This window comes from Ovis aries, chromosome 14, assembly GCF_016772045.2.
Source record: "Ovis aries strain OAR_USU_Benz2616 breed Rambouillet chromosome 14, ARS-UI_Ramb_v3.0, whole genome shotgun sequence".
NCBI lineage: Eukaryota > Metazoa > Chordata > Mammalia > Artiodactyla > Bovidae > Ovis > Ovis aries.
This window is the reverse complement of record NC_056067.1, coordinates 53,402,517-53,417,164: the sequence shown is the minus strand read 5'-3', so window position 1 is coordinate 53,417,164 and position 14,648 is coordinate 53,402,517. Positions and strand designations below refer to the sequence as shown.

The window sequence follows — 14,648 nt, the reverse complement described above, 5'->3', positions numbered from 1 at the left end:
TAGCCCACCAGGCTCCTCTGTCCGTGCAATTTTCCAGGCAAGAATACTGGAGTCCTATCCAACACAACCTAATTAACTACTCCCCTATGGATGAACTTGGCGGTTGTTCTGCTGATTTTTTTGTGTGTGTGCTATTTCAGATGAAGAGCTGAGCAGTGCCGGCGAGGAGGTTTGGTTTGTACATTGCTTGGAATCAGATGGGACTTCTTGACTTGTTTGAAACAATTATGCTCTTTCAGAGACACGTTCTCTGGCTTGTACATTTTCATTGCATGGAACAAGAATCTAAAATAAACCCCGATGGTTCAATAACACAGACCTGGCAACTCTATCCCCTCCCAGGGCCGATCTGAGCTCTCTGTCTCTCTCTCTCCCCTTCTCTGGAAATAACCAACAAAACCTTGGGATTATGTGTTGCGGGGAGAGATGTGTTTTCATCTGAGCTGGGGCTCAGGTTACAGCTGCCAGCTGCAGTCCCTGAACTTTCTCCGGCAGCCCTCTCCACTCTTAAGGCGAAGAAACAAGCTTCCAAGGGAGGAAACGTGGCCAGGAAACTGGGAGGCCCCATGTTCTCTTTCTTTGCTTGATTTATTTTTCCTAAAAAAAAAAAGCCACGCGGCAAAATAATCCATATGGTAAGACTGCATGAATCTAATGCTCAAAGATAGTCAAAGCCATCGTGCTGAGAGATGCATGGTTTTGTAATAAACATACATATCTACAGAAAACCAAGGAATTGTTTATCACAAAGCAGAGTATGATTTACCCTGGGGGAGGGAGGAGTCTGTGATGAACAAGACATGTGGGGCTTCTAGGCTGATCATTTCTTTTTATTTTTTCTTTTCTTTTCTATATTTAAGTGACACCCCTCCCTTTTTTTTTTTTTTTTTTGGCTGTCCTGGGTCTTGCTTGCTGCACGGGCTTTTTCTCTAGTTGGCGATCGGGGGCTCCTCTCTAGTTTCGATGCGCAGGCTTCTCGTTGTAGTGGCTTCTCTTGTTGAGGGGGGCAGGCTCAAGGGTGTAGGGGCTTCAGCAGTTGCAGCTCCCAGGCTCTAGAGCACAGGCTCAGCCGTTGTGATGCACAGGCTTGGTTGCCCCGAAGCATATGGGATCTTCCCAGACCAGAGATTGAACTGGGGTCTCCTGCATTGGCAGGCAGATTCTTTACCACTGAGCCACCAGGAAGCCCCAACCATTTCTAGATGCGTCATCATATCATGGAGTTTGTTATGTTTATTTGTTAAACTATGATTGGGGCACATGTCTGTATGCATGTTACATATTCCATGACTTTTAAAACCATTTTTTTTTTAAATAAGCAATCACTCTTTCAGGGTACAGTAGTAAAGTGCCTGTTATGTCTATCTTCTAGAATACCCCACGAATGAAAATCTGAACCTACCAGTACAAGCACACATTTTAAAAGCACTCATAAAACAAACGCACAAAACAGTCAGGTGCAGCTTCTCTTGTTTGTGTTGTGGAGGCCGATCGCATTTCTTCCCGGTGTCTGGAAAATGTCCCGTGGTGAGAATAGCCTTGGCCGGGGACTAATCCTTAAGTAAAGGAAAAAAGAGAGAGAATCAACTGTCTTATTTATTTTCTAAAAGATGATGTGTTTTGTTGTCTTTGAATTCTTTGAATACTAAATTGTGTTTACGTTTGCCGAAGGTTACAGATATCCACCTGAAGATGGCGACATGGCAGGACAACTGGTAAACCCAAGCTTAAGAAACAGCATGAAGAGAAGCAGATCACAGTCTCTCCCGGGCTTGAAAGATATCATGTGGAGGGGAAAATCACATATATTTGGGGGTGGAGGAAAAGGGACCCTCCTATACTGTTGGTGGGAATGCAAATTGGTACAGCCTCTGTGAATAACAATATGGAGTTTCCTTTAAAAAACGAAAACTAGAGCTAACATATGACCCTGCAGCCCTACTCTCGGGCATGCCTCCGGAGAACACTCTAATTCGGAAAGACACGTGAACCCAGTGTCCATGGCGGCGCTGTTTACAATAGCCAAGATGTGGAAATGACTTGGAAGGTGAATGAATGGATCAAGGAGATGTGGTGTGTACAATGGACTCGTGCTCAGCCACGAGAAAGAATGAGAGAACGCCATTTGCAGCGACACGGATTGAACTCGAGATTATCGTATGAAGCGAAGTAAGTCGGGCAAAGACAAATATATGATATCACTTGTATGTGGAGTCTAAAACAACGATGTAAACAAACGTATTGACAAAACAGAAAGAGATTTACAGACAGAAAACAAACTTATGGTTCCCAGAGGGGATAGCAAGGAAGTGGGGGGGAGGAGATACATTAGAAGTTTGAAATTAACATATACACACTACCATACATAAAAAGATAAACAACGAGGACCTGCTGTGTGGCATGGCTTTCCAGGTGGCTCCGTGGTAAGGAATCCGCTTGCCAATGCAGGAGAAACAGGTTCAATCCCTGGCTTGGGAAGATCACTTGGAGAAGGAAATGGCAACCCACTCCAGTATTCTTGCCTGGGAAATCTCACGGACCAAGGATTACAGTCTATAGGGCCACAAAGAGTCAAACGCGACTGAAGCGACTAAACAGCTGTATAGCATAGGCAACTATATTTAATGTCTTGTAATAACTATAATGTAAAAGAATCTGAAAAAATTATATATATAATTTTAAGCATACAGAAAATATATATTTAATATATTTAAAACTGAATCACTTTGCTGTACACCTGAAGCTAATACAACATTATAAGTTAATTATATTTCAATTTTTTTTAATGACATATTTAAGTCCTAATTGCCAAAAAACTGGGCTGTGGAGGACATTAAGACAAAAAAAAAAAAAAAGACAGAGGGGTCATGGGAATGAGGAACACACATCTGACCCATGACTAGAGAGATTTTATTCCAACTGAACTAAGATTTATTCCGAAATGAGGCCACCTCCAAGGCCACCCACTCACACACCAGGAAGGTTTTGAGCTTAGAGGTTAAAGGGAAAAATGAATCAGTTGTATATCTTTCTTTTTCTTTCCTGGCTAGAGGTGGCATTTCCATTTAAATGCTCCATGACCATCTCACCCTATTTAGCCCACTTATTTTTTTTCCCCAGTGCCAATTATATAGCCATTCTTTATCTGACTATAAAATTCATGTATGGGACTTCCTTGGTGGTCCAGTGGTTAAAATTCCACATTTTCAATGCAGGTGAGCCAGGTTTGATCCCTGGTTGGGGAATTAAGATCCCATATGCTATGCAGCCAAAAAAAGAAAATTAAAAATAATGTATGATTTGCTATGGAAAAACCTCAATAAACATGGAAAAACTATCCCTCTTTTTGGCACCATACACAATTTTAACATTTTATTGTAGAAAATTTTGCTAATTAAAGTTGGAATACTGGTTTTTATAATTAATCTCAATTTTTATTCATTTATATATTTTTTAATTGAAATATAATTGATGTACAATATTATGTTAGTTTCATAATACTGGTTTTAAGTTTTTGAGTTAAACTCAATTCTACAGAGGACTTTAAAATAAGCTATATCCGTCTTCTCATGCTATATAATAATAATAATGAAAGTGAAAGTCAGTCATGTCCGATTCTTTGAGACCTCATGGACAGTAACCCACCACACTCCTCTATTCGTGGGATTCTCCAGGCAAGAATACTCGAGTGGGTTGCCATTCCCTTCTCCAGGGGATCTTCCTGACCCAGGGATCGAACCCAGGTCTGCTGCATTGCAGGTGGATTCTTTACCATCTGGCCCACCAGGGACGCCACTGATAAAAATAACAATAATTGTAGAAGCAACACCGCCACCACTGGGGCCCAGCGCTGCCATATGTGAGAAAGGAAGCTTTGTGTGGGGATCAGGACTCCTGGGTTCTGCTCCTGCCTTGTCACCAACTTGCCCTGTGACCTTAGCAACTTCCTCCTCTTATCTGGCTTCAGCATCTTCCCTGTGAAATGGGAGGATTGGAGAAAGTATAGAAATGGTTCACAACCCTGGCCGCATGGCAGTCATCCGGAGAGCTTTTACAATCATGGATGCCTGCACCCCACCCCAGAACAACAGCTTCAAACTCCCTGAAGGTGAGACTAGGGCATCCCGACTTCTTAAATGTTCCCCAAGGAATCCCAATGAGCATCCAAGGCTGAGAATCACCATCCTTTATCTAGGGTTTGGAGTCAGTGGTTTTAAGCGAGAGTAGGACCCCAGATAAATTTGTTTTCCGTGTCTATGAGTCTGTTTCTGTTTTGTAAATAAGTTCATTTGCATCTTTTTTGCTTTGTTTTTTTGCTAAGGCTCAGCATGTGGGATCTGAGTTCTCTGAGCAGCGGTTGAACCCAGGCTCTAAGCAGTGAAAACACAGCCCTAACCACTAGACCACCTGGGAATTCCTTGGACTTGAATGTTTAAAAGACACTCTTCAACCCAATACACTGCCTTAAGCAGAAAAGGCTTTTTTTGGAAGGTTCAGAAGTGGGCTCAGACAGATTCTGACAGCTTGAAAAGAGACTTATCTTGGAATTTTTCTGTTAGATAGTAGTTCTGTTTAATTTCCTTCTACAGATGCATCACTTCACGTGACTGGATAAACAAGATCATGTGGGTGGTGATTTTTGTGCTCTTTGTGATTTCATTCCATCCCCCACCCCATGTTGCCTATAAATACTCCCTTTCCCCTTTATAACTGCGTTAACTAATAACTTTTGTACTTACTGCACACTTCATGTGTGCCAAGAGCTATTAGAAGCCATTTACACGTCTCCCAGTCACCCTGCAAGGCAGATACTATTATCCTCATTTTACAAATGAAGAAACTGAGGCCCAGAGAGGTCACCTGAGGTCACAGAGTCAAGCTTTGGCTGTGCTCGAATCTGACATAGCCGGACACACCTCTATCGCCTGACACAGCCGTCCTCACATTCTCATTGTTCGTGGACACCCAGAGAGATACAGAGGTTATTTGAGGTATTTTTTCACAATAAAAAGGGGGAGACCTGTGATATACAGCCCTTCATGGCTCTTGCTGTGCTTACTCAAAAGGATCCCAGTCCGTACATTCTGAGCACATAAGACCCCAGGGTGCTGTTGCACCACTGTTTCAGCCACTCTCCCAGCAAGGTCATTTCCCAGGGTCTCTGATATTCTGCCCACACAGATAAGCCATCCTGATTCTTGAAACCCAAGCCCCAGCCCAGCCTGGATTGCATTGCGCTAGAAATCTTCACTCCCCCCACCCCAACCCACTAATTGTCTAGTGCACAGCAGTGATTGTCTCAATTTGTAGTATGTACTCTAGCCTTTCTTCCTTAAATGTAACAGGTCGAATTAGACCACTAATTAGTGGTGTGCTCAGAATGTTTTGACACTTCTTCTTTTTTACTGGCCGTGTGTCTTGTGGGATCTTCCTTCCCCCACCAGGGGTTAAATCTGAAAGCAGTGAAAGCTCCATATCCTAGCCATTAGACCACCAGGGAACATCCCGACATACCTTCATTTTTTAATGAGCTAGGGGATTTCTGAAAAATGTGGATGTGGTTCTGACTTTTCTGGGGAATTAGAGGGACCCTGGAGAGTTTGCCTGGGCCTTGGTCACCTAAGCCTGGTTATTCAGTCTCCAGCCCCTCCAGAGAGCAAATTCAAGCAGCCTGACTTAAGACCCCACTCCTCCCTGAACAAAAACAGCTGTTTGGCATAAATCACACTGTTAGCTTAGACTCTCTGGCCCAAGGCTCCAGGTAAACAAAGAGGCTCTTATCAGGCAGGACTTTCCAAGGGCTTAGAGGTTCCCTCCCAGGAGACCAGTTCTTTTTTTTTTTTTTTTTTGAACATGCAGGGATGGAGCCCATTAGGTTAACCCTTTACTCCACAGGGAACATGGGCTTCTGACGTGGCTCAGTGGTGAAGAATCCGCCTGCCAATGCACTGCAGGAGACGTGGATTCGATCCCTGGATCCCTGGGTCGGAAAGATCTCCTGGAGAAAGAAATAGCAACCGACTCTAGTACTCTTGCCTGGAGAATCCCACGCATGGACAGAGGAGGCTGGTGGGCCCCAGTCCATGGGGTTTCAAAAAGAGTCGGACGCAGTTTATCGGCTAAACAACAAGCAGCGCAGGGAACATCGCTGGAGCCTATGAGGAGGAGGCTTGAGTGCTGGGATTGGAGGGAGGGGCGCGGCTGGCCGCACAATCAGGGGCCTCAGCTCTCTGGGACTCTGCAAGGGGGGAGGGAGGGTGTGGGAGAAGAGAGACAGGGAGAGACGCTGGGCTCAGAGAGGAGCCTGTGCTATGGCGTTTTCTGGTAAACCCTGTTCAAAGCCTACTGAGTGTCCTTCTGTTCCTTGGTCACATGAACAGGCTATTCATTCACACACACACACACACACACCCCACACGTCACACAGTCACAGATGTGCAGACACACGCCAAGACACAAAGACAGTCACAAACTCACAAACCATTACCCTCCCCTTTTAAAACGCCATGCGCTTGCTAGGACTTTCATACAATATTAACTAGATATGGGGACATTGCCTTGCCATGTTCATAATCTTAGGAGGAAACTCTTTAATCAAGTATGATGAAGTGTATGATGTAACATTTTTTTTTTTTTAATCAGAGGCCCTTTATCAGATTGACGAAAAATAAAATAAAGGCATTCCCTTCTCCAGGGGATCTTCCCAACCCAGGAATCGAACCTGTATCTCCTGCAATGGCAGGCAGATTCTCAGTCAGTGTGTCTTCAGGGAAGTCCTCCAGTGTTTTTTTGAATCACAGGGGGCTTCCGTCCCCAAATGCAGCCTGTTAGTGCCTCCCAGGTTGTAGTTTCAAATGTGCCAAGATTTTCAGGGAGGAAGCTCCAGAACTGGAGTTTTGACTCCAACCCAATCCTTATCTGGACCAGCCTAGCTGTCACTCACTACAACCAAGGAGAAAAACAGTGAGTCACAGATGTGGAGGCAATAGATACTGCCCTGTGGAGACCTCCTGGATTCCAGGAGGTGGAGACCTCCTGGGACCCCATCCTAGAGCCCATGGTGGTGTGACAGGGGAATAGAAAGCCACTGGGAGGATAAAATTAAGAGAGATTTTTGGAAGAGGGGTTTGGAGCCTGGCTCATCCCCTGTGATGCCACTCGTAAGCTGTGTGACCTTGAGCTACTTACTCAACCTCTCTGTGCCTCCATTTACTCATCTGAAAGGGGGATCATAATAGAGCTTTCCTCCCAGTGTAGACGTAAGAATTGAAGAAGCTATTGTGTCCGTGTGCCAGGGACTGGGAACTGCTACCCTAAGGCTCCAGGGGAGAATGAGAATCCACAGCAGGGGTTCTCCAATGGGTGGAGCATCAAAACCACCTGGAGAGCCTTTTAAAATACAGATTGCTAGGCCTCTCCCTCAGAGTTTGTGATTTTCTAGGTTCCGGGTGGGCCTGACAATATGCATTCCTAAGTTGATCCAGGTGGTCTCAGGACCTTACTTGGAAAACCACTCAGTTCAGTTGCGTCAGACTCTTTGCGACCCCATGGACTGCAGCATGCCAGGCTTCCCTGTCCATCCTGAAGCTTACTCAAACTCATGTCCATCAAGTCGGTGACGCCATCCAACCATCTCATCCTCTGTCGTCCCCTTCTCCTCCTGCCTTGAATCTTTCCCAGCATCAGGGTCTTTTCCAATGAGTCAGTTCTTTGCATCAGGTGGCCAAAGTGTTAGAGAACTGCTGGCCTACAGTAAACTCCACCTTCCACAGACGTTCAAAACACAGACAGAGCTTTGGAGCTTAAGACGATGGACCAGTGCCCTGCACATCGTAAGCACTCAGGAAACTCCGTCAGTCGCATGATCTTTTCTTTGAACACTACTTGATTTACAATGTCATGCCAATCTCTGCTGTACAACGAAGTGACTCCGTTGTACACATATACACATTCTTTTAAAATACTCCTTTCCATTTAACCACCTGAATTTAACCGTCAGTCCCAGAGCGCCTCCTGGTGGGCACCGTGGGCGCACCTGTAGCCACCGGGGAGCGATTTTAACCAGCGGGTTTGGAGCGCCACCTGGTGGACACATGGGTCACGTCAACTTGGCTGAGTTGTCTCCGAAGGCCTGGGCTTCCCTGGAGAAGATAACGAATCTCCCTGCAATGCAGGAGATCCAGATTCGATCCCTGGGTAGGGAAGATCCCCTGGAGGAGGAGATGGCAACCCGCTCCAGTATTCTTCCCTGGACAATTCCATGAACAGAGGAGCCTGACAATCTGCAGTCCATGTGGCTGCAGAGTCGGACACTTCTGAGCAACTAACGCACGCACACTGCAGGTCTACATGCAGGAGGGGCGGGGCCTCCTGTGTGAAGGGCGGGTCTTGCAATCAGGAAGGCAGGGCCTTGTGAGCCTCAGGCTTTAGGGAACCCGATGGAGGGAAAGGTAGGGGATCATTTTTCTATTCCTGGAGCCCTGGTTTCTTCCTCAGGCACGTCTAGGACCAGATCACATCCTTGGGAGTCAGCCCCCGTCGGTTTGATTCGGCCTGGGGAGGGGGGACAGTTCCTCCTTGAAGTCTGAGCCTGGGGCACCCTCCCAGCCTATCTGCAGGCCAAGACCCACAGCCGACCCTAGGGACCCCTGCAAGCAGGAATACTGGCATCAGTGCTGTTCGAGAGAACTTTCTGTGGTGATGAAATCGTCCTGTACCTGCCTGGTATGGTAGCAACAGGTCACGTGTAGCTTTGAGCCGCTGTCATGTGGCTGAAATGAATGTTCAATTTTACTGAATTTTAATTACATCTTAATTTCAGTCTCCCCCGTCCCCGTGGCCATTGGTTACCCTATTGAACAGAGCAGGTCTAGAGCTCCATAAAGGACTTTGGCTTTGACCTTACTATAGGAAGGGTTTGGGGAAGGACATGATTGACTGGGATTTGACTTCTTAGTCAAACCAAGTCATAAGCCAGGCCAGAGTCAAGCAGAGAGGAAACAGACTCCACCTCTTTAATAAAAAAAAAATTATTTGACTGCCCTGGGTCTTAGCTGTAGCAACATTATTCTGCCGCATGGGAACTCTTAGTTGCAGCATGTGGTGTCTAGCTCCCTGATCAGGGATCGAACACTGGGTCCCCTGCTTGTGGAGCATGGAGTCTTAGCCACTGGACCACCACGTAAACCCCTGAACTTCCCTTCTTGATGGGGGAAGTACCAGGCACACATGGGGAGGGGAAGAATTGACACTGGCCGTTTGGGAGACGAGTCTCTGCAGTGCGCCCTCTGGCGGCGGATGGCAGAGACGCGCTCAGACTCAGTGGGTCCCGCTTCAGAGCAACCTTCCTGACCTGAGTGAGCACCCGCCAAGGGCCGGTAATAAACTGGGGGGGAAACACTGGCTTGAATAGGAAACTGTAGCGAGAAGAGTTCTGACTGCAGGTCACAGCTGTAAGGTCATTCTAATAAGAATTTGGGCCAGAACCTCCAGGGAGCCGGGGTCACTTCTTCAACATTTTTTATTTTTCTTCATTGACAGCTGATTGACCAAAGGGTATCATGGAGCAAAATGATGGACTGAAAAGGTGGATTTGTTTAAAACGTGTCCTCTGTTGGTTCCATTCGCCTAGAAGTCCGTGATCTTTCATTCCGCTGACACTTTCTAATCAAATTATTTCATTTTACGATCTCTGAGGCATTCATTTTAAGTTTTGTGTAGGGAGCGTGAGGAAGTATTTGCTGTCCGAAGCCAGAGGAAAAAACAGACCTGAATTTCTTCAGGCTTGGCAGACTGATGTTACTGAGTGTGTTCCAACAGAAAAAAGGGCAATACTGTGGAATCTCTGCCCCCCCCCCCCCCCCCCACACACACACACACACACACACACACACACACACAAAGCTCTGCAAGTGCCTCTTCAGAGGGCAGTCTTTTCAGAGTTCACATAAAGACCTGCCTGAGTGTGGAAGGGGATTTACAAGTTGCTGTGTGATTGCTGGCCTGTGGGCTGAAATTCAGCAAGAACTCTGGGAAGTCAGGCTAAATGAGAGCAGATAGTTTGTTGCTTGAATCTCCAAACACTTATTTGACTTCTTACAGATATTTCAGATCAGTGATGCTGGGCCAGTCTTGCTACCTTTGCTATACACCTGAACTTACTACAGTGCTGTGAATCAGCTAGATGTGTCTGCTTAGGCGCTCAGTCACGTGCAATTCTTTGCGACTGCATGGACCAGCCAGGCTCTGAGGCAGGCTCTGAGCCCACCAGGCTCCTCTGTCCGTGGGATTCTCCAGGAAAGAATACTGGAATGGATTGTCATTTTCGTCTCCGGGAGATTGTCCTGACCCAGGGATTGAACTTGGGCCTCACGCATTCCAGGCAGATCGTTTATCATCTGAAATCAACTATACTTCAATAAAAATAAATACACATTCATATTTTTAAGGAAAGATGAGATCATCCTGAATTAGCCAAGTGGGCCCTAAATCCAATGACAAGTATCGTGGGAGACAGAAGCCCTTGTAAAGATGGAGGCATTGATTGGAGACAGGAAATGCCAAGAGAGCAAAACTGAAAGAGAAGAGGAAGAAATCTCCCCTAGAGCCCTGCTGACATCTTGATTTCGAACTTCCAGCCTCCAGAATCGTGAGAGAGTACACTTCAGTTGCTTTAAGCCACCCAATTTGTGGGGATTTGTTACACAGCCTTAGGAAACTCAGGTGGATCTAGATTGGACCTGGATGCCTCTGTAGATACACAGACAAGGACACAGCTGTAGACACGGCTGTAGCTCTAGATAAGGATACAGCTGTCAGTGTGGACATGGATGCACGTGCTTAGATCGAGACCTATAGACAGAGAGAACAAGATCTTGAGGAAACCCTGACCCAGGAGTGGAGCCCCTGGGCTAAGCACGGGGTACTCACTGCCAAAGGGAAGCTGCCGTGCAGTCACAGACACAGCCTCCCACAAACACTCCACCACCAAACTCTCAAGGTTTTCTGGAGAATCCGAGTATCTGAAATGGCTTTCTTTAGTGGCTCCAGCAAGTTTGCTCTCTCTTTTTTTTTTTAAAGTAAGTAACCTAGAGATGAGTTATAGGCTTCCCTAATGGCGCAGTGGGAAAGAATCTGCCTGCCAAGATGGAAACAGCAACCCGCTCCAGTGTTCTTGTATGGGAAATCCCATGGACAGACAGGAGCCTGGTGGGCTACAGTCCATGGGGTCACAAAGAGCTGGATACAACTGAGCGACTGAGCACGCACACACACAGATGGGTTATTTATTATTCTTATTTTTGGCTGTGCTGCGCCTTCGTTGTGCAGCGTGGCGGTGTGCAGGCTTAGCTGCTCTGTGGCGTGTGGGATGTTAGTTCCCCCACCAGGGATTAAACCTGAGTCCCCTGCATTGGAAGGCAGATTCTCAACCACTGGACCACCAGGAAAGTCCCAAGCTTGCTCTTTTCTGTTGCAAGTTTTCTGGATAATCGTTTTTGCCCTCCCACCTCAAGTGTAAAAACAAAACTTGTTCGCAGATGGCCGGAAGCTTTCTGTCTTATCTTTCTCATAGAAATCCTGCTTTGTCTTTATGCCTTGCCAGCAGTCTGCCTCTCCTTTCAATGCTGATAACTGTCTTCAAGTTAGACACAGGGCTTTGGAGCCCAGGAAAGAGGAGGGAAGTAGAAAGGGCTGGGGGAGGAGGGGTGGTCTGGGCCACTAGGGAGAGTGGGGAGAGGAGTGTCCACGATACCATTTTGAGGGTTCAGCAGCCAAGGCCTTTAAACCAAATCCAAAGAGAGAGAAACTGCCCCAAATGAGTCATGCGGCAGATCTGGCAAAGAGGCTAAGAAAACTCCTGTAAACATCCCTTTTGGGACTTCCTAGTGGTCTGTTGGCTAAGACTCCTCACTCCCTATGCAGGGGGCTGGGATTTGTCCCTAGTCAGGGAACTAGATCCCACAAGCCACATAGGAGTTCTCACGCTGCAGCCTAAATGCTACAACTAAGACTTGGTGCAGCTGAGTAAATAAATAATGAATTTTTAAAAAATCCCTGTGTTAATGACAGGAAGACTGAGGTCCAGATAGGAGGGGACATAAAGAAGGGTAAACGTCAAATTCTTTGATTCTGGCTCAGTTAAAATTGGTAGTTGAAATCAAATGATGCAAATTAGAAATACGTGCATCTTATACAAACGATTATTTGAAAAAAAAAAAAAGTGAAATAGAGAAAAGATACTCCCTTGGACTTCCCTGGTGGTCCAGTGGTTAAGAACCCTCCTGTGAATGCAGGGAACATGGGGTCGAGCCGTGGTCCCGGAAGGTTCCATATGCCTCAGGGCAACTGAGCCCACGGGACACAGCTACGAAAGCCCGCCCTGAAGCCCATGCTCTGCAACAAGAGCAGCCACCGCAGTGAGAGGCCTAAGCTCCACAACTGGGGAAAGCCACAGAGAGTCAGTGCAGCCAAATCAAACGAATGAATAGAAAGGGACTCACTTTACCCTGGTGCTGTACTGCCATCTGCTGGAACAGTGTTGTTACAAATATAGAACACGACGGCCCTGGTGGCTCAAACGGTAAAGAATCTGCCTACCAGTGCAGAAGGCCCAGCTTTGATCACTGGGTAGGGACGATCCCCTGGAGAAGGAAATGGCAACCCACTCCAGCATTGTTGCCTGGGAAATCCCATGAATAGCGGATCCTGGCAGACTACAGTCCACGGATCCCAAGGAGTCAGACACACCACATACACATGACCTTTACGGCGCCCCCAGACCTGAAAGAGCTGACAGTCCCAGAAGGCGTTCAGTCGCCCAGTCGTGTTCGACTCTTCTCAAACTGCAGCACGCCAGGCCTCCCTGTCCATCACCAACTCCTGGAGTTCACTCAAACTCACGTCCATCGAGTCCGTGATGCCATCCAGCCATCTCATCCTCTGTCGCCCTCTTCTTCTGCCTTCAGTCTTTCTCAGCAACAGGGTCTTTTCCCAGTCCCCAAAGTTATCTAATGAGAAATCTTGAAAGGACAGATGGTTAACAAAAATGCTTTGAGAACTGCAAAGCCCTGAGGGATTTAGGAGCCTTTATTATCCATGGTAAGATTGCGAACCATCTGTCCTAAATGGAGAAAAAAAAGATTATCCAGGTGGGATGAATTCTTATTTAACTTAAATCTTTATGTATTCTGTGTCCGATAGTCATGAAAATTCAGTTTGTCTATTTTGTTTGTGGCAAAGGGTCAAAAGCTTTCCCCCACACGTTCCACTTTTAGCATTAGCGTGGAAGGTCTTATTACCACCCGTTCAAAGAGCTCGGCCCCTTCCTCGCTGTGTCCTCAGGCAGACTGCTTGCTTGACTCTGTGCCTCGGTTTCCTCATCTGTAAAATGGTGATTCTTGTTGTGAGGAGCCAGTGCGTTCCTGTCTGCAAACGGCCTGACATGCTCAGTATTACTGCAAAATGGTTAAAGGCACAGACCTGAGCCAGCTCTGTGTTCAAATTCCAACTCTGCTGCTTGACGGCTATGTGAGCCGGGACACAGAACTTAATCTCTCTGCCCTTCAATTTGCTTCTCTGTAAAATGGGCATCTGTCCACACAAATGGACTTCTCTATGTAACAGAAACAGACTCACAGGCCTAAAGCACAGCTGTGTGGTTGCCAAGGAGGAAGAAGAGGGGGGAACAGGAGGATTGGGAGTTTGGGGTTAGCTGATGCAAAAACTATTATGTATAGAACGGATAACAAGGTCCTACTGTATAGCGCAGGGAACGAGATTCCATTCTTGTGATAAATCATAATGAAAAAGAATATGAAAAGGAATGTGCATATATATGTCTGAATCATTTTGCCGCACAGCAGAAATTAACACACTGTAAATCAATTACATATTCTTCAATACATTTTTTTAAAGTGTGTCTATTCACAGTGTTGGCATAAGAATTAAATGTTAATACATGTAAAGTACTTAGAGCCAGCCACGTAGCAATTCCTTATGAGTTGCCTGACAAGGTCTTCACTTTATAGACGAGGAAGCAAGTTTGCAAGGATCCTAGTGTTTCCCTTGAAGGCCTTCCGCAGTGCTGGTGGGAGAAACCCCCACAGGTCTGGGCAGACCGCTCTCCAGCCCAGGGTCTCTGCAGGCCAGGCTGGGCGGTGGTCCTCCAGCATCCCTTCCCTGGCTGATTTCTTTCTCCCTATGTCTGCACCCTGCTTCCCTGTTTTTAAAGGGAATGCATTTTTGTTTTTCTAAATATTGGTCTCATGTGTTTTTTGTTGTTGTTGTGGCAAAAAACACATAACATGCAATTTACCAATTAACTTACCGCACTGTAAAATGCATGACTCAAGTGCATTTATGACATCCACAACATTGTGTAACTCATGTCTTTCTAGTTCCATAACATTTCCATCACTCTTAAAAAACCCTCGCACCCGTTAAGCAGTCACTTCCTCTTCTCCCTTCCCTCCAGCTCCCGGCAACCACTAGACTGTATTCTGTCTGTCTCTATGGATTTGCCTCTTCTGGACATTTCTGACCAATGGGATTGTACAATATGTGGCCTTTTGTGTTCAGCTTCTTCCATTAGCATCACGTTTTCAAGGGTTCTGTTGTAGCATGGATCAGAACTTCATCCCCGCCCCTCC

General features: G+C 46.4%; 1 long non-coding RNA gene across 1 annotated transcript in view; it reads left to right on the top strand.

Annotated features, from left to right (window-relative positions):
- Positions 1–509: 509 nt before the first annotated feature.
- Positions 510–14,648, top strand: part of LOC114118010 (uncharacterized) — a 31,269-nt gene continuing 17,130 nt past the window's right edge. The window contains exons 1-2 of the long non-coding RNA XR_009596224.1: positions 510–635; positions 1,672–2,169. This is a non-coding gene — a long non-coding RNA (uncharacterized LOC114118010). The remainder of the gene's footprint in view (positions 636–1,671; positions 2,170–14,648) is intronic.